The following is a 27,216-nucleotide window of genomic DNA, read 5'->3' as shown; positions in this document are numbered from 1 at the left end:
CTCCTCTAGCCTCCTCATATAACTGGCTGTTTTCCACTGTACTCAAGGTTCCCTCTTTTGGCTTAAAGCCCCCCTCCCTCTGTCTCTGTACAGGAAAAGCCTCTTCCTTCTTTCTTGCCTATTAAATTCTCCGCTCCTTAAAACCACTCCACGTATGTCCATGTCATTTTATTCAAACCGGAGCGAAACCAAAAACCCTAGTGTTCTTCCAGTCATCAAAGCTGTATCAACGGGGTCATGGGAAGGAAAAGATTTAGAGGGGAAATGAAACGAAACAAAGCCTTGCTGAATGTAGTGTTGTCATAGTTTTTTGCGAGTCATAGTTGGTCCACGCCGCACCCCTGAGATGGGGACTTATCTTTGCAAGGACTCAGCTTAGTTTTGCTGCGGTCATAGACTACAGTCGGCCTCTCTACAAATTCTGTGGCTTTGTAGGTTCCTCCTCTGACCCTGCCTCGCTTTCACTTCGTCTCTCATGACTTATTTGCCTCTTCTCTCACTTCCACCCACCCGTAACATCCCCATCGCCATGGCAGTGAGCAGCCACGTCACTCACCAAGTTCATGGGGTGATGGGCCAGCTCTGTACCAAGCCTACTTCCCTCTAGTTCTCCCTCCTGAAGGAGGAGGCTCCCTGGCAGAGCTCAGAGCCCTTTGTTTATTTGATCCTGGGCTCTTGGATAAATCAGGAATGTCCTGACATGAACTTAGGCATGTTTTTCTTCCATGGAGAAGGAAACTACGGCAAATGGGATTTAAGTAACCAGAGGGCCATTCTGGGGGACTTGCTTTAGTGTCATCAAGGCCACCTTCCTTTGGTCGTCAGACCAGTAGGTAACTTCTTTATTGGCATGCTCAACCTTGGATCCCAGAAGGTGTGAATTTGAAGCACTTTCCCCCTGCTGGGAGCCTGGCACAGATACTCTGGTCTTCTTTTAAAATTGTGTAGTGCCATGCTTGTCTTCCAAGTGGTCCTTCTTTCTGCCAGATGAAACTTTGGCCCAGAGTAGTTGCTTGAAGAAGGCTGCCTGGGAAGCAGATATGAGATAAGGTGGCTGCCTGGCCTCGCATTCTCATTCATCTTCCTGGAAGTGGCAAGGTTCTTGATGTCATGGACTTCATGAGTCACCTGACCCAGGACCTGAATATATCACTCACTTCTGGTCAAGTCTAGGCTCATATGATACAACTGGAACCTTTCTGCATTATTTGGATGTAGCAGTGTGGGAACCTGACACTCCCTTGGTCTCTCTGGGTATGTAGGGTCTAATGGCTTAGTATCTCAGTTGTTCTTGGAAGCATTTTTGGGTCTGGGGGGAGGGGCAGGAAAATGTTGGGGGCTCTTTGCTTGCCACAGTGGAGACCTGTGAGTATCCAAAAACAACCCCACTCGATTTTTAGAGCATTGGTGGACCGCCCTTCCCTGGAAGTTTCCAGGAGTGTGGACATCCATGCATGAACATTTTGGAGGGGTTGGGGGTCATCCAGTGGATGCTGATCTTGCTTGACTACCCATGCTGGAGAGGAGAACCCAGTCATTGGCCACTTCAGGTCCAGGCTTGGCTATTGCTCTGTTTTGCTGTTTTTCATGTTGTCAGATCTTCTTGGGAACAAATGACTCAGCAACCTGAATCTCTGAGACTTTATGGTCTAAGTACCTTTTGAAAAGTAATTGAACGTATCTACCTAGGCCCTAAAATTTTGAGCCCAGGAAGGATGGAGATCCAGACTGGTTTTACTCTGGATTCTTCAGGCTGCAGTTCAATTTGGTTTTTCAAATTCCTGCCCTGATAGAAGGATCTCATTTGTGGGGTAGGCAGGCAATGTTTTAATTACGCTTTTTGTCCTTAAGAAATTCCAGGGAGAAAAAAGTCCTGGTTTGTGGCCAAAAAGGCAAAAACAACAGAAATCAGCTATGACTGTAATCCTGGACTTGTCTGTGGCACAAAGAGTTAATGGGACAGTGGTCAGGGTGAGGAACATTTTTTCTCAGGGCTGGAGAAGCCCATATGGCTCAAGAAAAGATTTTGCAACATTTAGTACGGGGCAGCCCTGTCTGGGCGCTGGGGGCTGCCACTCAAAGAGTTAAGCTAGTCTTATGCCTGGGAAGGCCTCAGGGAAGGAGTGAGCCTGCAAGGACAGGGACCTCTATGCCCCAGAGCAGTGAGGTGCAGAAGGGGTGGGGTGGGAGGGGGTGAGCTGAAAAGTGTGGCCAAGGAAGCAAAGTGTAGGCCCAACTTTTTTTGCCTTGTTTGACCAGCCTTGGCACTGCCCTCCGGCTCTCCAGGGGAAAAGCTGCAGTTCTGCTCTTGCAACACAAGGAGCAGACTGGAGAATTTAGATCTGCGTCACAGAGCTCAGAGAGAGAGAGAGAGAGAGGGAGAGAGTGAGAGAGCGAGCGAGCAAGCAAGCTCCGTCGATAGGTCTGCTAGCAACAGCCGTGCTGCAGCAGAGAGAGAGAGAGAAATCAAGAAACAAGTCATAGCAACACCGGGCACCAGGTTCTGCCAGCTCACTTGCTGAGCGTTCAGAGATCTGTCGGGGCCAGAGGCCTCTGGGTAGCCTAGGCTAAGGAGATGACACGCAAGGTGGCACGGGCGGTTCCCGCGGGGAGGAGGTGGGGTGGTGGTGGGGGGCAGGGGTGGGAGCAAGAGGTTGCGGGGCGACAGTGGAAGGTTTGATGGGACCAAATTCTGGAACATTCGGGACTGCGGCACCTTACGGCGGGACCGAGATTTGGGTCTGCGCAGGCGACGATGGGTGGTCCGACGGGCTTCAGGACTTGATGGCGTAACCCCCTTCTTCCCCCACGTATGTATTTGCTGGGATCAGGGGCGCTGTCTCTGTGTATGTGGGTGCTCTGTCTTTCTCACCTTCTTTCTCGATTTTTGCTATTTATTTCTCTGAGGGAGGGTTTCTTCCCACTTTAATTTCTTTTCCCTAGTGTCAGCTGCTCAAGCCTGACCAGGGTAGAGGAGAGAGGAGTGAACCATCCCCTGCTTCCCACCTGACCTCCCAGCCTTTACCCTATTTCCTTCTAGTGGACAGACAGACTGGTTCTCCAAGTTGTTTGGGTGTCAGCGTCCATCTGTCTGTCCGTGCAGGTCTTGTGTGGAAGGTAGGGGAGTGAGAAGTGCCAAAAGGAAGACAGAGGGACAGTTTTTTCCCAGGGGTTGTCTTATTGGAAGGTCTGGCCCTGGGAATCTGAGGCTGGTGGGGAGCCGAGTGGCCAGGGTGGGGTGTGGGCTGGGAGAAGTGGGGTAAAGCTGGTAGGTTTGTCACTGCGTAGTTGGGAAAAGTGGGGAATGGTGACGCAGTCACTGTTGCATCTGGTTAGGAGCTCTATGGGGACAGGTAGTGAGACTCCTGGGGTCTCTGTGGCCAGCTGAGAGGGGTTAAGGATGAGCTGAGAAGGGAAGCTAGCATTTAGAGATTAAATGTCATCCTTTTGGCGTTGGAAAGTTGTTTACCTTGCGCTCTCTGTGTCTCCATGTTGGCTCCCTTCCAGTTCACATGTGATGGCCTTCCCTGTACTGCTGCATCATTAACTAAGTGACTGAGCTGGCCTTCCATTGGCCAGGGGAGGGCTCTCCCTCCAGACACTTCCTCTGATTGGTGGGTGGGCCAATGGCAGGTGAAAAGCTTTTTTTGATTGGCTCAGGGCAGGGTATCAAATCTGAATTTGCATTTCACTTGCTTAAAGGGGAGCGGGGAGAAGCCCAGCAGCTTTCTAAAATCTCTTTAGGGGTGTGCGTAGGCTCCTGTGTCTATGCCTGCTTTTGACTGCCCAGTTGAAGCCTCTTCCTATGCCTTTTAAAATTTCACGCACTATAAGGAGGAAGAGCTCGGGGCTCCCAAAACTTTTTATTTAGAGGGAAGAATCCTAGGGAGATGGGTATGCAGAGGGTTGACCAAATTGGAAAAAAATATTTATTCTGTAGTTTGGTGTTGGAAAAGGGAATTTTCCAATCAGCCACACCTCGGTGTTGCGGCAAAATAATTCTTGGCTCCCCTGGAAACGCATGGGCAAGGTAGGGCAGAGCTGCTGCTGCTGATACTGCCACCACCCTGGGCTTCCTGCTGACTCTGGGCTACTCCCTGGGGACAACAGATTTGCATTGACGTCCGGGGCTGTCCAGAGGCCCTTAAGAGCCAGTTGTGAGCTGAGCCCAGTATGGGAAAGATCTGCCTTCTGGAAGCTACTACTACTACGTGGTGCTTGGAAAGGTGAGGATGGGGGACTGACCCCAGGAAACTGCTTGGAAACTGTGTATTTGGTGGGATTTCCAGAAGAGTCAGCGGGAGACGGGAGGTTTGGAGGCCCCGGGTTAGAAAGGTTTGTCAGTCTAGGGAATGAGGAGAACAGAATAAAACTAGGGCAGCAGGCTGTTCGCCTTTGGTTGGGGGAGGGAGGCCTCGAAAAATCAGGGTCCCGGCTCTCTAACCTGTCTTTGTCGCAGGTCTCACATTTGTGGGGAGGGGGTTTACCAAGACCTGCGCCATGCGCAGTGGCCCCCACCCGTGACTGCGCATCTGGAAGCGCAGTGCGCCCTGGGTCTCTGGCCTAGGACGAGCACCGCCCTTCTTATTACATAACTGAGGGCATGGCACGCGCCTTCTCGGCCCTTCCTTGCAACCCTACCTTCTTGCTCCCCAGGGCCCATAGAGCTGGGGAGGGTCTGACTGGGGAGCAGTGAAGGTCTCCAATCCCTGGGAGGGCTAACTCTTGTCTAGTTACTGGCAGGAGCTAAGCTTGAGGACAAAAGTGGTGGTTTTCTAGCCTCATCTTGGGGAAGAGGCTACAGAACATCCTTCTGAGTGCCCCATACCACCTATGACCCCTAGGGCCTCTCTGGTGGAGGGAGTGGCACCCTTCTTTCACTCATGTCCCGTCTGATTTTTGAGAGGATGTTTCTGAAGGAAAAGACGTGATGATTGTGGGGGACTTGGTTGGGAGGTAGTTTTGACAGTTTACTCCCCTTGTCACTGGCTTCCCCTCCTTTTCCTGGGTGGGTTTATGATCTTTCTGGACTCCTCTGATGAGCTGCCATTTTGGAGCCATTTCTGCTGGTCTCCGACATGGTGGCGTTGGTTTTTCTGTCCTGCTGTGCCAGTTCCGCAGAGTGGGCGGGGGGGCGGGGGCTATGACGGAGGAGGGGAAGGGGGGGCAAAAGCACAGCAGAGGCGGGCACAGTGGTGGCTGCCGCAGTGAAGGTGGCTCCAGGGGCAGAGCCGCCCAGTCCCACCCTTGGACACAGTCCTGGGTGGGGATTCAGGTGGAAGGCATCTGGGTAGGGGTTCACCACCTGGGCCTGGCTTTGCCAGAGTGTGGGTTTCCCATGTCCTCATCAGCCTGATGCTTGGAGTAGTTCGGAAAAGCCGAGTGTCTGAATGAGAGTGGAGGCAGAGGCTCAGCAGCTCATCTCAGACGTGTCAGACCCGTGGTTTGTGTTCCCCAAATAGGCTCTGTCTCCAGCAGCCTCCCTGTGGGGACAGGAAAGTGAGGTACATGGCAGCATTGAGGATCTGTTCGGATGGTCCTGTCTGCTTACTGTTTGTCTTCTGTTTCTCCTTCATGACCCCTGCCAGTGCCATGGTTCCAGCTGTAGTCCTCTTGTGAGGCTCCCCGCTGCCCATTCCCCCTCTCTCCAGGCCCTTCTGCGTGCAGCGGCCATCTTGTCTTTCTTGCTCAGAAACTTAAAATGGTTTCTCATCATTCCCAGAGTAAAATTCCTTCCCTTTAGCGTGATGCTCAATGCTATCCGTAACTGGCCTTAGGTTTTCCTGTACAGCCTTACTTCTCTCAGTTTCTCTTGGTGGACCACAGGTTCCAACAAAACCAGGCAACTTCCTTTTCTTGCTTTTCCTATCTGTTTTCAACAGTGATGTTTTCCATGCCTCCTCTCCTCTGCATCCACCTGTGGGAGTCTCACTTTCTCCATGGACCTCTCCTGATTTCCTTTGCAAGAAGCAGTTCTCATAACCACCCTTGCCCCTTCGGCCAAACTTCAAGATAGTCTGTCCCTTTTTATGGTACTTTTGTTGTGTTGTTATTCTTTGTGTATAAGTCTTATGTCACCTATCAGATTGGGAGCTCCAAGAGGGAGTCTAGAGAAAGGAGAAGGAAAACAAATACCTATTTGGTGCCTTCTGTTTGACCGATACCATGTTAGACACTTTCCCTGCAGTTACTTCATTTATTTCTTTCCATAGCCCTGTGAGGAGCATCCCATGGCTACTAAGTGGTCTGGTCATGACTAGAACCCTGGTCTTCCAAAGCCTTTACATTTTTCCTCTCTGAATTCTTGGTATTTACAAGATGCCTGTTATGAAGTAGATCCCCAAAATGTGCCTATTTAAGGAATTTTGTAAGTCCCTAATGCTCTGAGGGAGTTTGGTCAGTCTTGTGTCCATGGTCTGGGTCCCTTACACTGTTCCTTGACACTGTCATTAACTTTCTCCTCTTCCTTTGCGGTCAGGTTCACTCAAGATGATGGCTCTTTTCTTGTAGCTGAAATTGATGGATTAACTGACTCAGTTATCCTGGTTGCCTTCCTCGTGCAAGAGGAGGGAGAGGTGGAGTGGGATATAGCATCTTCAAAGCCAGAATAAGCTCCAGAATTAGGGAGCAGGGAGCAGAGACACTGGACTTTGACAGACCTAGGTTTTCATTGTGATCCTGCTTCTTCTTAGCTGAATGACTTTAGACAAGTCATATGATTTCTCTTAAGTTTTCATGTCCTGGTTCAGTGAGATGGAGCTACTACAACTGTTATACAGAAATGTCTAATATATTGGCAGCAGATAGGTTCCCATCCCTGCCCAGTGGTTTATCACGGACTTAAAATGGGAGTGTAGCAGAGGTCTAGAGAAGAAATGGGGGAGACAGGAGCTCCTGTGCCCTAAGTAGTGTCACAGCAGGGGCGCGGAGGAGGTAACCTAGGCATTGCGCACCTCAAGCCTGCAAGGAGGTACTGTCCCCCACCTAGCGTAAATACCCCTTTACTTCTGCATCAGGAACATGCTGTGGCATGGAGTGGTGGGGGCTGGCGACAGCAGAGGGAGGGTCAGTGAGCTTTCCCGGGAGTCTTTTGATGCCAGTTAGTTTCCCTTCTTTCTGAATCTCAGCAGTGGCTGCCTGCTTCCTGATGCTGCTGCGTCCCATGGGAGGGGAGCTGGGCACCCTGAAGCCCCTCGTTACCGATTCGGGGGCCGCGGAGCAGAAAGTGACGACAGCCAGTGAGTCGTCAGTCGACGGCAATGGGGACCCTGGTGACGGCTGCTTTGTTGTTTTTTTCCTCTTTGGAAGATGACTCAGTGTATCGGGAGCCGGGAGATGGAGCTCTCAGCAGAGTGGCCAGGATGTTCTGTCAACATGAAAGCTGCAAAAACAGCTCGGGGCTCTGAGCTGATCCTTAGCCTGGGGTCATTTTCAGGGAGGGCTGGACAGAGAAGGCGGCCACTGCCCGGGCATCAGGATGGGGGCGACACCAGGTAACTCAGCAGGGCTCTGGGAACCCTTGTATTTTAGAGTCTGAAAAGAAAATAATAGCTGTGTGTGTTATTAGATGAGCTTGGCAAATAGGGTCACTTTTTGAGTTCTTCCCACTAGTCCCAGATGACAGACATCGTCCTAGGGCCCAGAAAGTCCTCTGGGATTTTTCACCGTAGTTCTGTTTGTGATGGTCTTGGTGGTCATTGCCTTGAATGAAGGGCTATTCGCTTCTTGGGGTGGGGGTGGGCCAGGCCGACATCAGTGAATGCGGGCGCACCTATACCCCGGGAGAAGTGGCTGTGGTGGGGCTGTGGCGTGGCTGTGGCGTCTTCAGAGTCCTCTGCCGGGCGGCGTTTCAAGATGGCGGCTCCGCGTCGCCATCACTAAGCTAAAGGCCGGCTCTTGGGCAGCCTCCGTCAGCCTCCCCTTTCCATATTGACCCAAATCAGAGCTTCCCTTCTCCGCTTCATCTTCTTTATTTTCTTCTTAGGTGAAACAGTGGGCCTTGAGTTCTTGACCCTTTTAATTTTGTTTGCGTCATCATGGCGGCTGTGGGTTCTAGGCTTTTCTCGATACCGCAACCTTGCGCTATAGGCGCGTGATCCCCGCGCCCCGCCCCGCCCCGCCTTCTTGCGACGGAGAGCGAAGATGCACCTCTGCTGCCACTGAATGCCGGCCCAGCCGTCCTCCCCTTTCTCTCCTCTACCACCGCAGTGGGAGCATGGGGCAGAGGGGCAAACAATTGTGTATGAGGATGAGGGACAGTCTGGTCCGCGTCCCCTCCCTCCTTTCGCTGGGTACTATTTTTCAGTCTCATGCTTTCCCACGGATGATGCTAGCAGTGACATTTGCCACTGAGCACCTCCTCTTCTCTCCAAGGACCTCCCAGGGTGACTCATTTGGGATCTCTGGTAGGAGTGGCTCCTGGGCCTTGGGAGCCAGAGCGGGGCAGGGAGATGTGACGGAGGTCACATGAGAGAGTTAAGCCAGGCAGGGAATGGGAACTAGCCATCGCCACTCAGAGTGCAAAGGCAGACACAGCCCTTTCATGTCATGTTTTGCACCTGAGTAGAGAGCAGCTTACCCTAAAAAGATTGTTTATGTATATGGACGTTGGAACCTTTCCTGTCTCATTTTCTTTGTCCCAAGCTGTGTATATGATAAGAGCCTGGATTTCGGGCTTCAGGCAGCTCTGTGGTCCCTCAGGTTCGTTTTCTGAAAGAGGTGGTAAACAGGTCCTCCTTCATCAGACCCTGTATCCGCTGTCACTGACCTTTCCACAGGACATAGGTCCCATGTCATTTTGCCCAACATTGTCTTGCTTCTTTCATTGGCTGGTGGACAGCAGCTGAGGGTCATGAACCCAGAGCCACATACTAACCCCAGATGGGACTCTGGTTGGAATCTGCTCAATTCATTGCCTGGTTGGCTCTCTGAGCTGAGCCCACCTGTCTTCCTTTCTCTTCTTCCTCACAGAGGACTCAGGAGAGCGCAGCTTGCTCTGTGAGTGGGTGACAACCTCTTGGCGACTCAGGCTCAGCTGAGGATGGTGCCAGTGTGCCGGAGACAGCCATCATACTGCCGGATAGAGTGGCTCACTTGCATGTATTTGGAACAAAAAAAGGAGATGCCTGGCAGCCCCGCTCTCTGCAGTAAGTATTCATCTGCATTCTTTTACATTCCTTTATTTCTTCGAACATCAGAAATGGATAGATGTTTATTGAGCCCAGCCACCTGCTATGCCTTCTCCATTCTTCTCCCACACACCCCGCCCTTAGTCCTCCAGAAGAGAGGACTAGATTGATTTTCTCATGCTACTGGATAGCTGCAGAGAAGCTAGAATTTGCTGTTCAGCCCCCACACATCCCCCTCACATTTGGGAGCAGTTGATTTTCCCTAAAACAGAGCCAACCGCCTGTGTCCCTCAGTGCGGAGTGTTAATGGGCTGCCTGGAAGGACCCTGTGTGCCCTCACGGCCCCCAGCCGGGAAATGAGGCTCCCCATTGGCTGGCAGCGGGAGGATGGTCCTTGCCAGCACCTAGCATGGTTCTCTGCCAAGTTCTAGCTCCACATCTCCAGGCTGGTAGGAACCTAGACTATATATAGCATTGTGCTAAGCAATTCTTATCAGACATGTCTGCCCTCCCCTGTGGGAGTGGAGCACTTCTATCAGAGAACCAGAACCTAGAGAGCATGAGCCATCTCCAAGGGCCTTTTATTCTGGGAAGGGGTGTGTGTGTGTGTGTGTGTGTATGTGTGTGTGTATGTATGTGTGTATCTGTGTCTGTCTGTCTGGTTCAGAGCTGCTTACTTTCCTCCTGTGTTTCAGATGCTGATAGATTGAAAGGTCATGCTAGATGAAGGTGCTGATGTGGGATGAGGGCCAGGAGGGGCTGATAGCTCTCCAATGAATATTGAGCTTAGAGGGAGAGAAGCTAGGGGCATGTGACATGGCTGAAGGTACAGTTGTGCCCTACATCAAAGACCAGCCTCCGCTTTCTCTTCCTGGTTTCCTGTTTGCCATGCTTTGCCCAAGGATGTCTTTTGACCTCTCTCTTCCTTCTTTCGGACCTCTTGCATTCCCTGCCTTCCTCTACCACTTCCTCCTCCCTTTGATTTTCTTTAGGATATATGAGGGCAAACACAGTGATTGGCATCCTGGATCTGTGTCTACTCTTCATCCTTACCCCTGTTTGGGGTTTCTGGAGATCTGGCTCCAGTTGGGCAGAGAGGGCTCAGTTGTCCTCTGGAGGAGTTTTGGTGGTGGGTGAGCATGTTGTGCTGGCTGGTTCAGGGCAGGGTGGGTTGGATATTCCCCTCTTTCCTCTCATAGGTGCTGTTGAGCCACCAGTTTTTGTGGTTTTGTGACCACAAGTGCTGACTGATGTCACATGACTCCAGTCTTGTCAGTGAATCATCACCAGGCTGCTTACTGGAAACTGGATGCAGCAAGGAAATAGGATTTAACCACTCTCTACCTCCCAGGTAAGTCCAGCGTGGGCTGCTCCCTCCAGCCTTCCCCATTCTCCTTCCTTCCCGTGAACACCATTTTCTTATTCCGTTGGGGAATCCTCAGACGTCTCCATTCAGAATCTCCCAAACAATTGTTCTCTTTTTTGCATTCTCCTCCTTCTGGCTTTTCTGTGAATGGGGTTAGTAACCAGCACAGGGTTGGGGGCAGGATGGGCAGCTGAAGTGGTCGGGCTGTGTGGACGTGTGGGAGATAGCTGGGTAGTATTGCTGGGTGTGGCAGTTGGCAGAGCATTTGGGCCTCCCACAGTAACTGAATAGAAACTCTCCTTGGCTCCAGCATCCAGCAAGAGGTTCTGGGTTTAACCCCTCTGTAATCCTGGGAGCCTTCCTGGTGCCTGGGGATTCTCTCCCCTGTATAGTCTCAGTGGATAGCCTGTCTTAACTCTAGATACATTTTGCCTTGATGGGGCTTAGTCTAGGTTGGTGGTCTAGAGTTTGGACTGGGCTGAGCAGTGAGCTTTAGGACTCTCCCTAATTTTGGGGTTTCTTTGAATGAGCCACTTTCTTCCTCTAGGCCTTCATTACCTTTGCCTTAAAAACAAAAAAAGAAAAAAGAAAAAAAAAACCCTGGTCCAGTAAGCCATTGCAAAGCATCTCTAGGAAGTTGACAAAGAAATGCTTTTTTTCTGCCTCACTTGTTGCCGGTCACAATGATAGCAGTGGTGATTAAAAATGAAAAATGATGGTGGCCTGCAGAATCGGGGAGATCAGTGGCATCATTGATACAATTCACAAAGCAGACTCTTGGTGCCCGCACATCACTTGGAAGTCTCTCTCCTATCGAGTAGATGACTACAGCATTCTTGGCCAGTAAAGCCAGTTGAAATTAGCCAACAGCAGATTGGTCTGGGCTCTAAAGATAAAAGGAATTATGCTGGGTAATTTTCAGAGGTACCTATGGGATCCTACCTCTGGCCACACAGTGGTCGCCTCTCTCTGCTCATATGTTTCGGTGGGGATGGGGGGTTCATCTTCCTAAGCTGCTCCCGTTGCTATCCAGGGAAGACTAACCAATTCTGCTTCCTGTTATTTTTTACTCTCCTCTGTCCATTTGAGATGAGTCTCTAGGTTGGCTGTGAGTAGCCTGAGGGATCCAGGGCTGTTGGGAAGAATCTGGTGTCTCTTCCTTCAAGGACCCTGACAGTTCTCAGCCCTCCAGCAGTACTGCAGTGAGGGATGGCAGGGGGTGTTGGAGTGGAGAGATGCCGACTTGGGTGCAGCTGGGGAGACTGAAAGGAGAGAGCCAAGTCCCTCAAGAAGTATTGGCTAGAGTCTGGCCAGCCCTGGCTGCTGGCTGTGCTTGGGAGTCTCAGCCCTCACATGTGCAGTGCGTCCCTGGGCATAGCTCTTCGTGACCCCCACTCCCACAAATAGCCCTGTCCTTGGTTAGATTGGGAAAACCAGGGTGGGAAGTAAAGGGGAGATTGGTTTTGCTCCTGGTCATGCAGTTATCTCTGTGGCCTCTGATGTTTCCAGAATTGGGATTGGTGCTTCCCTGCTGATTTTCCTATTTTTGTCCCTCATCTGGTTCTTTTCCTCCTTGCTCACCAGCCTGGGTTCTACACACATGACATGGGGCATTGTGTGTTGCCAATGAGGATAGCAGAACAGTTGGTATCCCCTGAGAGAGGGGCCGACATATCTGGCACTTTTTTCTTGACCTTTGAATTTCTGAGGTCTGGGAGCCAGGAGGCAGCATGGGGCCTTTCCATCTGGGATCCAGCAGAGGTTAACAGAGCTGGTGGCTCTGGAGCCAAGGTGGTATGGCTTGGCTGGGAGTTGTGAGGGAGAGGCCCTGCCAGGGGCCCTGATTGGTCAGCACCTTCTCTATTCCATTGAATCCTGGTCCGGTCAGCTCTGTGAATTGTTTAATGCATATCTTGGCTCTGTCCCCTGGCTCGAGTGTCCCTAAGGCTGCAGCTACAGCTTTAGAGAGGATCTGTACCTTGTGCTGGTCACTTTTTTTGGGCATGTTACCTCCCTCTGAGATATGTAAGAGATACCACCGTTCCCTACCAGCTGGCTGTCTGTGGGAGGCCTTCATTTTGCTTTGCTTTTCTGAGACTTGGAGTGACTGTGAGGAAAGCATGGACTGAGTTTGCTTTCTTGCTGGCTCCTTCCCCAAGAACTGCTCGTGGACTGATAAAGCCAGAGAACACCTCCAGGGCCCCATGGCCTGTGCAGAGCCCGGTGCCATAGTGTCAAGCCTGTGGGGATGGATTGGGGATGTGGAGGCAGATAGAGCCACGTGGGAAGGTGGTATGTGTGGTTAGATCACAGGAGCAAGTCCAGGAGGGTGTGGGAGGACAAGTCCAGTGCTCAGCGAGGGCTGCCTATCGTGGCCCAGGATGGATGTGTACATCTCCTGTGAAGGATTTGCATCTGAGTGTCTGATACTGAAGGCAGGATGGTGCCCCGATCAGGGTCTGTAATGAGGCATGAAGTTATGAGATGGGCATCAGAGTTTTTGGTCCAAGGGAAACTGACCTTTTTTAAGGACCCTCCTCTCCTTATCTGATTTCATCCTCAGAACAACCATATGACATAGGGGTCACTTCCCTTTTATAGTTAAAGAAACTGATTAAGTGACTTAACCCAAGGTTATGTATTTGGTAAGTGAGGTTATTGAGATTTAAATGCATGCACTTCTTATTCCAAAGCCTCTACGTTCTCCTTACTCTTTTGGGTTGAAGTCAGACATTTTTGTGAACTAAGATCCTCAGGGGACTGATGTGAACTAGAGCGAAAAGGCAGACACCCAGAGGAACTTTCCAGTCACTGGGGACAGTTGTGCCACATTCCTTTTGGGGGAGGCAGGGCAGACGCAAATGCCCTTTGGTAGCCATGGACAGGCAGAGCTGAGTAAGGCCAGTACATGGCGTCTGCTGCTGTGTATGGAGCCTCTGCTATATGCCAGGGGCCGTGCCAGGCGCTGGAGATGCAGAACTCAACAAAGTCAAGTTTCCGCTTTCCTGGGGCATACATTCTAGTGTGGAGAGACACCGCTAATAATGATTTTTAAAAAGAATTCAAAAATGTACAGGATAGACATCTATGGAGATTGTGTGGGGATGAAAAGGGGGACCCCCACACACATAAGGAGGAGAATCCAGATGATAGTCAGAGGAATCTAGAGACTTAGGAGCTCAGCCACCTGCAGCCACATCAATTGAGCTTTCCTTCAGGGAGTTAGGACCGGCACAAACTAACCCCCTCTTTTTTCCTAGGGAAATCCATCCAAGGTCCCCATAGCTTACAGGAACTTGTCATGAGTCAGGGATCAAGGTGGGGTAGATGTCAAGCCTTTGGTCTCCAGCAGACCGGTTCTCTCCTGTCTGCCACGGTTGCCGTTGGCTTTCCGCCTCATGCCCTCCTAGGCATCAGCTGACTTCTTTTCTCGGGCTGGCCACTGTGCCCCATACTTGCCATGCAACACAGGGAAACATGCAGGTTAGATCTTTGCCGAGCCACTGGTCAAATGTTCCTGCAGGGGGCTGGTTCTGAACTTAGCCTGTCCTGCCAGGACAAGCCGTTCCCAGAGTTAATGGTCTCGCGATAGGGAAGGGATGGGCACCAGGCATAGAGAAGTGACCTGTGCCAGATGCTTGGTTGAGCTCTGTGTCTTGAGAGGCAGAGGCAGGTTGGTGGTGCTGGGGACAGGGCAGGCATGTGTCATGTGTTCAGCGCATGTAGCTCCAGGGCTCGGGACTTGTTTACTTGGTGGAAGAGACAGCGGACCTGCGAGTCAGGCCATGTGATTCTTCGCTCCTTGGCTGATCGTGGACAGCTGACCCATCAGACTGCACACACTGCCATCTGCTGCCAGAGGTCTGAAGTTGCACAGGGATGAGGTAGTGTAGTTGGGGGTGCTCAGGGAGGAGGAGGGTCAGGAAAGTGGGGTTTGTATTGCTCTGTGTTGAGGAGTCAGCAGACCTTGATTCTGGTCCTAGCTCTTGTTGGTAAAAACTCACTCACTCTCGTCCTTTCACCTCCAGTTTCATTATCTGTGAAATGAGGGGATGGAATCAGAATCTCTTTGGAGGTTCCAGCTTTATCCTGGGGCCTCCCTGAATGTTCATGGAGATCTTCCTTAGCCAGTAATTCAAGATGAGGAAAACTAGGCCCAGGTTTCCACAAGAGAAGGGGAGGGATCTTGATGACCTGTCTCAAAGCAGCTGAAGAGGTACGGTTAGAATTAGGGTGGGTGGGTGGGAGGAGGTAGATTTTAAAGAACCTCCCAGAAGTGGAAGCAGAGGGCTGGAGGTTTCGCGAAGGTGTTGATGAGGATCCACCGGGTGGCAGGGGACATGGCTACGGGCTTCTCCTGGGAGGCTTGTTGGAGATGGGGTTATGTGGGAGCTGCTGGGGGGCTTGCTCTCCTGCTCTGGGAGAGATGCTCCATCCTGTCTGGCCCAAAACCCTGGAGAGAGAATGCAGCTGTGGGTTGAGGGAGAGTCTGTGCCCCTTGCTTTCAGGAAGTTTTCCTTTATATTTAGCCTTCTCTTTTCATGTGTGTTTTGAGGCCCTCGACTAAAAAATTAAATTTAATTTTGAAAAGAAACAATGAAAAAAATTTTAAAAATATCTCGGAGCCACTGGTTCCATTTTGGCTTTTTAGTCTTGAGTCACGCTTAAAAAGATAGCAAAATAAAACACATGCAGGGAAGCCAAAAGTCCCAGGCCCAGCCAGACTGGGGCTAGGAGTGGCTGGGACTCTGGCCTAGCTTCTCCACGGCAGTGTTACTCCCAGACATACACCACTTCTGCAAGGCTGTGTGGGTAGGAGCCCCTGGGGCTGAGGGGGCACATCATGCAATCTGCTAAGCAGAATGTAGAGTTTTAAAATAGCTACATTTCTCCAAGACACTATCTGCTTGCCGCTTTGTGGGATGTTTACCTGGGATTAATAATAGCTGAGTGCCACCCCACTGCCAGTATGGAATAGCAAACAGCGATCTGGGCTAGGACTCAGGCAAGAGAGGAATTGAGTAATAACCATCGTGTCAGCTCATAGTTCTTTTCACACTTGCTGGCTCATTTGGTCCTCACACAGCCCTGAGAGGGTAGGTGGTCTTATCCTTGTCGTTGGTAAAACTCAGCCAGAGAGTCCATCCTGCCAAGATCTAACTGCTTGTAGCTGCTTCTCGCGGGTCTCCCATTCAGGTCCTCTGACTTCAGCTGTCATTTTCTTGGGGTTCTGACTAGTGGGTCAGCGACAGGAGTAGGGGAGTGGAGTCTTTGGCAGTTTCCTTAATTTCTGAAGGCCTTAGAGGGCCTAGAGATTCCTTTTCTATATGTTGAATGGGAAATGAAACCTCAGCATGTCCAGGTCCTCCAACTCTCTGATTCTTCAGACTTCTTGGAGCTCTTGTGAGAACTGGCTTGCACTTCTTGGCTGGGAAGCCAGCCACTCACCATGTATTCTTGGAGAGGTTTCCTGTATTTGGAAGCTTCTGGAATATGTGATGCATCAAACCACTGTGACACATCTGTATGGCACCTCATGCCTATGCACACAGGCATGCATCTGAGTGCAGCTCACTTAGAGATGAGGCCCAGTGTGGGGTCTTTGAGATTTTTTCAACACCTTTGTAAGAGATGCCCTGAGCCTTGCCCAGCATGCATGTTGTGTGTATGCTACCTGTTTGCTGGCTAATGTACAGCGGCTGCTGGAAGCCTTGGCTAATGTACAATGTAAAGTAAGGGACTACAAAGACTGGCTTCAGCTCTGAGTGTCTCCTTCATGATTGACTTGAAAAAGTAGGGCTTACCCACAGAGAGAAAGGTGGGTAAGAGAACTCATGGGTGTCAGTTTTCCTTAAAGGCAGAGCATAACCCCCCAGTCTTTATAAGGGCTGCTAAGGCAGAGTATTGGACAGCAGGACTTCTTGGCCAGTTAGCCCTCTGAGTGACCTTTGTTTAAATAGACCTGGAATTTGTATGAAGGGGGAAATAATGGTTTATCTTTATTTACAGCTGATTTAGCCACGATGGTTTAGACTTTTTCTGGGGATATTCCTTTAGGGCGATTGAGGCTGGACAGGGCAGCATGCATATGTGTCTCTGAATGTCCGTCCTTTTGTATTTCCAGAATACATCCTTGGCTCATACAGAAACCCTGTGATGGGGAATCCACAGTGGAATTGTTTTAGTGGATAAAGCCTTCTGTAGCTTCATGTGTGAAGATTTGTCATGTTGGACCCATGTTGGACCCAGTTCATTCTGTTCACTTGAAGGATGGAAAAGAGAATGGGCAGAATTTCAGCAAGGAGAGTGATTTGGGTTAGACTTCTGAGAGAACTGTGCATCACCTCTGCTGAGGGTTCCTGAGGAAAGATGAAGCTTCTTTATTTGAGGTAGGAGACTGGGTGTCCGCCACAGGATCCTCCCAGTCCAGAGTCTGTGGCACTTTGAGATGGTCCCTGGAACAGCATGAGGTCTGGGTGCCAGGATCTAGAGCAGGCATTTCTCTCCATCTTTCCCATCTGCCTTCAAGACAGGCCCAAGCTGGATGGAATTGAGGGGATACATGGGCAGGGTACACCAGTGTAGGCATCCAGCCTGGAACTTTGACCTTGTTTCTTTTTGCAGAGAGAACTTCTGGCACTGATCTTAAGAAACTGGTGTTACTTGCATATAAAAAAAGAGAAAGTCATGTTGTCCCTCATCTTTTCCAGGAAAGAGCCCTGAGCTGCTCTAATCCTATGATGCGGAGGGAGGAGGGCCATGTAGAGGACGCAGGGCCAGACATAGTTTGCTGGGAAGAAGGTAGGAGGTGGGAGAGGAACATCCCAGGGCAGGCCCACAACTCTGGGAGCCACGTTGCATGCTATACTAAAGACACAGGGATGTGTTCAAATGGGCCTACTATTTAGAGGTAACCCAGAGTCTGAAATAAATCAGTTAGTGGCTAAATGAGAGTTGTATTAAATGTGGAAAATCATATATTCTTTTGTGTCATCACCACCTACAGATTTAGCATCAAAAGTCCTGAAAGGCTGAGGATGGTGAAATGAGCCCTGTCTGTAAGATCATGCTTATTATATATTGACTTTTTGTCTCTCTTCGTTCCTATTTCCCACTCTTTCTTATTCCTTAGGTCTACATGAATATTTATTTATGCATGCAGTTGTGTTATTTCCTTGGGGTATAGTTCTTCCAGTGTCATTGGCATCAATGAATGTGTGACTTTGATTTCAAATGTAAACAAACCACTGGCTTACAGCAGGCACCAGCCATCTCTGAGACAAGGGCTCCGGCAGCTGCCTGCAGACGCCCTTCCCCCGTAGCCCTGTACTGTTTCGGCCGGATGCCTGAGATGAGAGTCAAGAGTGTCCTTGCAGGGACCTGCTCGACCCCACGTCATGTGTCCTGCTTGGTGGGTGGTGCTCACACATGCATCTTCCAATCTTATTAGCTGGTACTGCTTTTCACCTTGACCCAAGGAGTGGTGTTGGAAGTTTGAGACTGTACGTACCCTGCTAGGGGGCCAGAGATGACAAGCCCAGACAGAGAAGAAGGGAATGCAGGCTCCTGGCCACTAGCCTCTCTCAAGACAGGTGGACTTTGTGTTAAGCGAACTCATTTAATCTTTTGGGCCTAATAGAAGTGATTTGTATTTTCTCTCCTTCTCTCTTTTCCCTCCTCTCTGTCACTCACCCTCCCCCCACTCCCCAGCCTCCAAAGAATTTAATCTGCTGGACAACAAACAATACTGTTATAAAACTTTGAAAACAAGAGGGCGCGGCCTCCCTGACAAGGAGAAGGGCATGCCGGGTAACGGCCCGAGGGAGCGTGCCAGGCCTGAGATGGAGCCGGGCGAGAGCCCAGTTGGCTGGGTACCTGGGCGCCTGCCCCTGCATAGCCCACTAGCCGCACCATCCCCAGGCCAGAGGGGAAGGAACCGAAACAAAAGGGGGGGCAGAGAAACGCTTGAAAAGGGAAGTTGCACATGTTCCCCTCTCTCTGATCTGATGGGAATGCACTAGACTGTGAAACTTCCTCCTCCACCTCTTCTCCCGAGCCCCTCCCTCCCTCTTACCCTCCTTCCTCCTCTCTCCTCCCTCCTTTCTCCTCTTTCCTCCTCCTCCCTTCTGCTACTCACTATTCTTGAGCCTGGCAGACAGAGGTCCTGATAGCAGAATGAGGCTGGAATAGCACCATAGGTGCAGCTACCAGCTGGGCCAGCCAAAGGAGAAGGAGAGAAAGTGGGCTCGCAGTTGGCTTTGGACTCCAACCTACCCTCTGTCTGGCCCAGCCTCCTTCCCTTCTATTAGGGAAGTGGAACCACGTCATGTCACAGGGTGTGCCCAGTCCATGTGTGTGGACCAGGTGTGTGCCCAGGTACTGGGGAGAACTGCCAGTCAGAGGTTAGTTCAGGAAGCACCCTGGGCTTCCTGGTGCCCCCCTCGGGCTGTGCTCTGCTCTGGGGAAGGTGTTTGACTTGTTGAAATGCTCTCTCCTTTGAGATGCTGTGCTCTCCCTCCAGGGAGGAGCAGAGGCTGTGCTGCAGAGGCTGGGGCATGCCTCTGGAGGAGCTCTTGGGAACAGGAACGTGCTTCTCCCAGCGAGAGCAGCCATGCCGTCTTGTGAATGTGGTGCCTGGTAGGATACTGCGTCTGTTAGTTACTTCTTCTTGGTGGCTGAAGGAGGTGGTCACCAGCTCTGCCTTAGGGAGGTGCGGAAGCTGGGCTTTGGGGCGTCTCCTTCCCTACCTCCAGAGTTAGATTTCACCTGAGACTGTGGTTTCACTTTTGAGTCCATCTTCACTGAGTCAAGCAGATAATTTAGGAATGACCAGGGAGCAGCGTTGGTTTGCCTTTGGATCTGCATTGGTTTGGACCCGTGAACTCTGTGGTGGGCATTGTGTTTGTGTAATAGACCATTGGTATGCTCATTTTTCCTCTCGTGGAAAGCACTAGCTTCCTTGAAAGCAGTTCAGGGCCATGCCTATCCTTCTGTGCCAGAGCTGAGCCCTTCTACTGGGGGGATGTGGAGGCACCCGAGCCCCAGTCTTCATTCCACTCCTCCTCCTTCCCTTTGCCCTCCACTGTCTTTTGCTGTCCCCCCAGCTTATCCCAGGGGCAGGGTAACCTTGGTGCATCCTCCTATCCAGCCAGCAATCCCGACCAGGGGCCCTGTGCCTGGACTGAGTCTAGGCTTTTTGTCAGTAGTGTTAAGGGATGGACGGAAAACTGAACTTTTAGGAGTGCAGCTGCCTAGGAACATAGACCTCCATACCTCTGACCTAGGGGAAACCAGAAAAACTGATACTGGGTCCACATAGGCTTGGAAGGCTGTTACTTCTTGCGTTGTTACCTGAGTGGCAGTTTGAGGGGCACTGTGGGTTTGGAGGATGTGGTTCCCACACTGGGGCTCAGGGCCTGGGAAATGCAGTGGTCCCTGGGTTCTGAGTCCTCCTTTGAAGGCCACCCTGCCAGAAAGGAAGAGCCTAATGGAGGTTTCTGGGGACTTTGGGCCAGCCAGTAACTCCATGCTCCCTCTTGCCCACCCTTGACCCCTCATGTATATACCCTTCCTTTTGTCACCCTTCCCTCTGATTCACAGCCCCCACCCCGGCAGCTAAAGACAGAATGTCCAGGCTGCTGCCTAGAATGACAGGAAGCTGGGCTGCCCTTTCAGTTTATACATGCAATGGCCTGGGACTGTCTCTTGAGGGCAAGACATTCCCCTTTTACAAAAGAGCCTTCCCCAGGCCCCTCTCTTACCAAGATGAGCTCTTCCTTACTGCCAGGAGCCCTGAAATCAGCATTCCCAGAGGAAAGAAGATGGCCATCTGGGCTTGGCTTCCGGCTCCCCCCATCTGGCTGGAACACACATCAGTCACGTAAGTAGCTGTGACTCAGCACCCAGCGCTGCCTTGGCAGAACCTTCCCACGTTCTGGATTTGCACACAGTGTGGTAGCGCAGCACAAGCAAGCAGGGTTAGGCAACTGGGGGCCAGTGTCTGTTTGTTCAGTGGGTTTGCTTGTAGATTTCAGAAACGAGAATTCCTTCACCTTCCCATTTTCTTCCAGTGTTATTTTTTACGTACCATGCTAGGCTTTAAAGACAAAGCATCATTTACAGAATGAAGCAGAAGCTGTCTTTGCATCTCCAAACTGTTTTTAACCAACAGCCTATAGATTGTATTTAACCCTCAGATGTGTTTGACCTGCACGGGTTTTGGTTTTGGTTTTGGTTTTGGTTTGAGACAGGGTTTCACTCTGTAGCCCAGGCCGGAGTACAGTGGCACAGTATCAGCTTGCTGCAACCTCTGCCTGCCAGGCTCAAGCAGTTCTCATGCCTCAACCTCCTGAGTAGCTGGGACTACAGGTGTGTGCCATCACACCTGGCTAGGGTTATTTTAATGTATCTGATTTTGCATGCATTTAGACAAAGTACGGCCTCTCCAGGACACTGTATTTCTGCTGCCTGCTGTTACCACTTCTCTGTCTCAGGTTTCCTGCCTGAGCCCACTGAGCAGCCTACCTCAGCCTCCTCTCTTTACATGTGAAGACACTGAGGCCCATTCAGGGCAAGTGGCAGGTCCCTGTTCTCAGAGTTGGGGCCAAGCAGGTATTAAAACCATTGTGTTCTGATTCTCTGTGTGCCCAGGCAGATGAATGCCCTGGTGTGAGGTGGAGAAACCTCCAGGTAGAATGTGGGGACAGAAGTGGACCAGGCTGGAGTATAGCTCCCACACCTTTTCCCTGCATGGCAGCACTCACAAGACTGACATACCCACCCTTCTGGGTGGGTGGTTTTCCTCCCCAGACAGCCATGCCAACGCTTTCACCCTCGGCCGGTTTGTTTGGAGTCATTAGGCTGAGGTGGGTAAAACCCGTCACCCTCCTTGGATGGCAGCAGGCCGGGGTTTTCACGGGCTGCCTTCTTACAGGTGTAGGTGGCCTTCAGGCATGGTACCAAGGAGAGCAAGCCCCTTCCAGCCCTTGTCAAACTAACTGGCTGCTTCCTAGCAGGGAACAGCCACCAGCTTGCTTCAGCGAAGAGTCATTGCTCAGCTAACTCTGAGAGGAGAAAACTGGTTCTATTGGGAGGGCTGAGACCTGAAGGACCCCTTTTAACCAGTGGAATTGGAAAGGCAAAGGATTTCAATACTAACGTGATTTTTTCTCCACTTCTTTTAGAGTGTTTAATTAAAGTGATGCATTGTTAATGGCTTCTTATCTCTTCTTCCAGAGAGTTAAGAGTTAAATTTTAGAATCCAGGAGTGGGGACCCAGACTCTGGCTTCTGTTAATTCCCTCAGTGGCAGTGGCCCCCTGCTATGCACAGCCCCTCTGCTGGACTCCGAATGGTCCCTTACGGGTAGCAGGAGAGACGTTAAATAATCACACTGATGACCAAGTGAGATAAGTGGCTACTGAAGGAAAGAACTTGAGGCTGGCGAGGACCACTTAACCTTCTAGCAAGCCGGGCTAGACTCAGGGAGGCTTTCCTGAGCTGAGGGGAGGATGACTGAAGTTCCCTGGAGTGGTGGGGGGTGGGGGCGGGGCTGAGGGGTGGTAGCTAAGGGAGGGTGAAGGAGAATATTCCAGAAGAGACAACAGCTTAAGCAGGGCCTTGCGATGGAGGGAGGTGCTTTCTGATCACCGCGGAACACCTGTGTGAGGGCTTATAGGAGGGGGTTTGTGGATACTGGTAACTAGAAGTTGATAAGGAAGAGTGGCTAAAATGAAAAGCGGAAAAGTGAGAATCTCATCAAATCCCCTCATTTTACAGGATTTGGACTCCCAGTAATAACTGTCCTTAAACACTCACTCCTGACCTTACAACCAGGCTGTTACCTGGTTAACAAGCCCCAGGTGTTGGCTGCAGTTGTCATCAGTGAGAGCCCTTGTGTGCATATCTGCCCCGGCTCTCCCACCTGTGACTGAGGCTGGCAAGTCCCACCATGGGCCGTAGAGCCTAGTGCTGGTGACAGAATCGCTTGTTGCAGGTTCATCTTTGGCGTCTTTCCCACAGCCACAGCCATGCTGGGGAAAGACAGCAGAGGAGCTAGAGGAGCAGGAGAACAAAACAAGCTGCCCCAGACCACCCAGCCTTCGCAGAACCCAGATCGTGCTCCTGTCTCCACCTAAGTATAACGTGTTATGTAGTCAGTATGATCCCAATCAGTGCAGAAGTATCACCTAGGAATTTCCTGCCCCACCCACCCTGTTTTGTTCTTAATGAAGTTCAAGAACAAAATGAGATGATAGTCAAGTTATGGAGCAGGCTGCAGTGGGTACAAGGGTGGAAACGCAGTCTTTGGAGTTAGACCTGGGATCTGCATTTATTGGTTGTGTGACTGCAGACAAGTTATTTAGCCTCATTAAGGATGAATTTCTTCTGCAAAAATTGGAATAATATCTGCCCCATACGACTGTTGTGAGAATTAAATATCACAACTTTTGATGTTCAAATTCTATTTCTTACTTCTCCTTCTAGCAACACATACTGTTAGTGCCAGGAACCATAAAAATTATAAGCCTGTATCTGGAGGCCGGAATAATTGGTAGGGAACCTAAAATACACAGTTTCTACCCTGTCTCTTTTCTCTTGGTTATGGTATCAGAGGAAATACACGTATTTTCTTAGCTTCAGACAACCAAAAAAGATGATGCCGTAAGGAGATGGGAAATCTAATTTGGAATACAGTGTGCAAATCTTATTTTCAAGCAGAGTTTGAAAATAAAACTCAATTCTTATGTTAGAGGATTATCTGCTTAATACAATTATAGGGTGCCAGTTTAAGTCACATCAGAGGTTAAATAAGATTGCAGATTAACGGGGTCATATTTGAATGTTCTGATACTTACATAAGAGGTGGGAAGGAGGAACGCATGCTCTTCTCAAATAAGACACATAGAAGAGTTGCCCTGGCCCAGGTGGAAACTCACCTTTGTGTAGCAGCTGGACCTTCACTCCACAGGCAGATAGGGTGCTTGTGTCCTGATGAAGTAAGAGAATATATCTGGAAACACTTTGTATACTGTGAAATACTATACAAATGCAGGGAAGTATGAATGTAAATATTAATGTATTTTAATGATAATTTTGGCTATTTCATCATATATAATAACTTATGGTGACTGGTATGAAGTTAAATAGAATTAACCTAGAATTAATGAGTTTTGTATTGCTCTCATCTATTTGAAGCATCAGCTGTGACTTTCATGTTGCTTTGCGCAGCACTGTGTAACCTCCTTTGTGCCTTTCCCATGGAGCACTGTGTCATATCACAAGTAGAACTGCAAGAAGACATTTCTCCTCAGGGCAGAGGCTGGGTCTTCCGATTGAATCTCCCTTCTTTCTTCATTGAGATCCTCTTCTTCTGGAAGCTGGTTTCACATGGTGGCTTAGATTTTTCCATCTTTGTATCTAGCACCATTTGAAATCAGTGTTTTAGGAGTAAGAATTGCAGCACAGCCAAGGGTGGACTGCAGAGGAACTGCTGCTCATGGGACTGGCTCCTCTCCTCCTGCCACTTGAGTCTGTTCGAGAAGTCCAGGGAAGAACTTGAAGAGCAAAATACACTCTTGAGTTTGTTGGGTTTTGGGAGAAGTGACAGTAGGGAAGGGGGTTGTGTTTAAAATAAACACAGTGGCTTGAGCAGGGGCAGAGGTTGTGATGCTATTTCTGTTGACTCCTAGCAGCCGTTACCAGCATGAATGTGTTGGTAGGGCCTTTGAGTGTGGCAGTTGTCATACTCTGTTGGATAACAATGTATTGGGTATTGGTTGTCATGGGGCAGGGGAGAGGGCAGTACACCTGGAGGACCATTTTGTCCACATCAGCACCGTCAGTCTGCTCTTAGAGGATGCCCTGGAGTATTCCCCGTCAGTTGCGGGGCACCCGAAATCAGACTTGCCACCTGGACTGTCGAGGTGCAGACCCTGGGAGCACCACTGGCCCATCTCTTACACAGGCTGACCGATTTCTCCTGGTGTTCAGAGTCTGTTTTTGTCTAGCACCATTTGAAATCGGTTATGATGTAGGGGGAAAAGCAGCAGCCTCGAAGTCTCATGCCAAGTCTGGGCGGCAGCAGCCTGTGGTTTCCTGGAAGATGGATGGGCAGAGCATGGGGAAGGAAGATCATGTTTTTCCCTACTAACTTCTTTAACTGCATGTATGATACGTTATTGCAGAGGTAAGAGATAGTTTAATGGATTTTAAAAAACAAATTACTATAATTTATCTGATGTTCTCAGTTGCATTTTGCTGAAATGTAGTACTGCACTAAATTCTATAAATTGATTGCTGTTGAATTATCTTTCTGTTGAGAAGAGTCTATTCATGCATCCTGACCTTAATAAATACTATGTTCAGTTGATCATGTCTGTGTTTTTCATCTATTATTTCCCATTCATAATTCTGTGATGATAAGAAGTGGGTCCTGAAAAATTAATTTGCTATGCAGATCTTGCCTACTTCATAAAGAATTCAAAGTAGGTTACAGCCAGACAGACATTAAAAATGAAACCCATTAAGGCAAGAATGAAATTCTGTGAGCCAAGAAATGAAATGAGAGAACAGATTAGGGAAGAGAAGAAATGTTGAAGATCAAGGCTGAGGGATGCTCCCTACTGAATGGGAAAATTGTCCTTGGTTCCCCATGGGCTGTAGACACAGCCCTTCTGCCAGCAACTGTTCCTGCAAGGAACTTATGCTCAACTGAACATACTGTCACATGGTTCCTTGGAGGGGCACAGACTGATTTCACTTGTTTTATAAAAGATTGAGTGATACTTTTGACTGTTAGTTTATGTCAACACTTGAAAACAAGGTGAGCCAGTTTTTTTTGTTTCTGTTTTTGTTTGTTTCTTTGTTTTAGACGGAGTCTCACCCTGTCACCTAGGCTGGAATGCAATGGCATGATCTCTGCTCACTGCAACCTCCGCCTCCCAGGTTCAGGCAGTTCTCCTGCCTCAGCCTTCCGAGTAGCTGGGATTACAGGCATGCGCCTCCATGCCCAGCTAATTTTTGTATTTTTAGTAGAGACGGAGTTTCACAATGTTGGCCAGGCTGGTCTCGAATCCTGACCCCGTGATCTACCCGCCCCAGCCTCCCAAAGTGCTGGGATTACAAGTGTGAGCCACCGCACTGGGCCCAGTGAGCCAGTTTTGTAAAGCTATTCAGAGATCAGCCAGATTTGACTTGATAGGGGATCAAGCTTGTAGGATTTTCAGGAAGGCAGGCTGTGGCCCCTTGATCAGGCTTTTTGCACAGGAGGTGCATGACTATGAACTACCTGCAGTACAACTCTTTTAAAGCCAGTGGCTTGCAGTAAATCATGGCAAATCAGCCACCTAGGAAGCCATTTCTAAGCCCAACCCCCTGCCACAGTCTTCCCCCAGATGGCTGCCCTGCCCAGTGGGCTGAGAGTGGGGGGCGGAAGTAGCATTTGCTGGCAACACTTGCCAGTACATGTGTTGCACCCCCTCACTGCAGCTGCAGTGCTATTTCAGGCTGTTGATGGAAGAACCCATGTTCTAATCCCCAGGATGTGGTGGTGGGAAGACCCTAAGTGGTGGTGTTAAGACCCTAAGTTACATTGTTTTATTCACTTCCCACCGAGATAGGCTACAATAGTATTAAATACCTATAGGTTAGACATCTTTGGGGTCTGTTGTACTACCTACCAATTAAACAGTTTTTGATCCACCCACCACACTCAAAGCTCCAGCCTAGGTGTTGCAAATACAAACAAGTAAAACAGATTTTTGCTCTCAGGAGGCCCTGATTCCAGTCCTCAAATGAGTAAGTGCGAAATCGAATTCAGCATCAAAGCACAAAAACAATGTTTTGAGACGTCTTTTCTATAAAAGCAGTTTATGTTACACTCATTGAATGCTTAAATAGTGCCACATTGCTAAGTCATGAGAAGCAAAATGTAACTGGGATGCCTCTCAAACAGGATTGTTTTGTTTTATTCATTTGGATGCAGACAGCTCTTTACCTAAAATTGCCATTCTGAGGTGTTTTTGCACAATCAGTTAGTAATTATGTAGAATGTTTCTTCCAGAGATAACATCTTGAATCAGGTTTATGAAGCCATGCTATCAACCTAGGTAGAAAACGCTTTGTAGTACATGGGTCCTGCTTATCTAAATTTTACCAGATTTTTTAACCGTAAATTTATAAGCGGGTCTTGGTGAATATATAATGAAAAAAATTATTGAGTGGGGAGGCTTATCAGACTGACAGCACCTTCAAGCCTCATGCAAGTTGGACTGGCAAATCCCACCTGTGGAAGTAAACACTAATGAGTCCTTCATAAACATGGATGAGACAAGTCAAATATTTGGCCAATTTAGGCGAAACAGAAATAAGTCTAGAACTGGATAATTCTTTGTGTAAGAGACTGACCCAGACCTTCACTTTGAGAAGCTGGCGTGTAGGTTCAGGAGAGTACCTGGCAGACTAGTGTGTCCATACATCGATGGAACTTGAGAGTTTTCCTTGAACACAAAAGTTGTACTTTTGAGTTTATTCTAGTATGATGGTGCCCTACCCTATCTTCCTGTTCAGTTCACCCAAAGAGTCTTTAAATTAGTGTTCCCTGGGTCCCATCCCTACAATCTCGGGTTTTGGCTGGTCTGGGAATGGGCCTGGACATCACTGTTGTTTTAAACAAGTTGAGAGCCTCTCTTCTGTGGTCTTGTTCCTAAAATGCTTTACTACT

General features: G+C 49.6%; 1 long non-coding RNA gene across 1 annotated transcript; it reads left to right on the top strand.

The window, feature by feature from the left end:
* The first annotated feature begins 10,272 nt into the window (after nucleotides 1-10,272).
* On the top strand, nucleotides 10,273-24,864 carry LOC103878130. The gene is made up of 2 exons (XR_004181127.1): nucleotides 10,273-14,710; nucleotides 16,619-24,864. It is a non-coding gene; the product is annotated as an uncharacterized LOC103878130 (long non-coding RNA).
* Nucleotides 24,865-27,216: the final 2,352 nt, after the last annotated feature.

Source organism: Papio anubis, unplaced genomic scaffold (assembly GCF_008728515.1).
Source record: "Papio anubis isolate 15944 unplaced genomic scaffold, Panubis1.0 scaffold107, whole genome shotgun sequence".
In the NCBI taxonomy this organism is placed as follows: Eukaryota; Metazoa; Chordata; class Mammalia; order Primates; family Cercopithecidae; genus Papio; species Papio anubis.
Note: the sequence above shows the minus strand (reverse complement) of the source record. Positions and strands in the feature narration are given on the sequence as shown.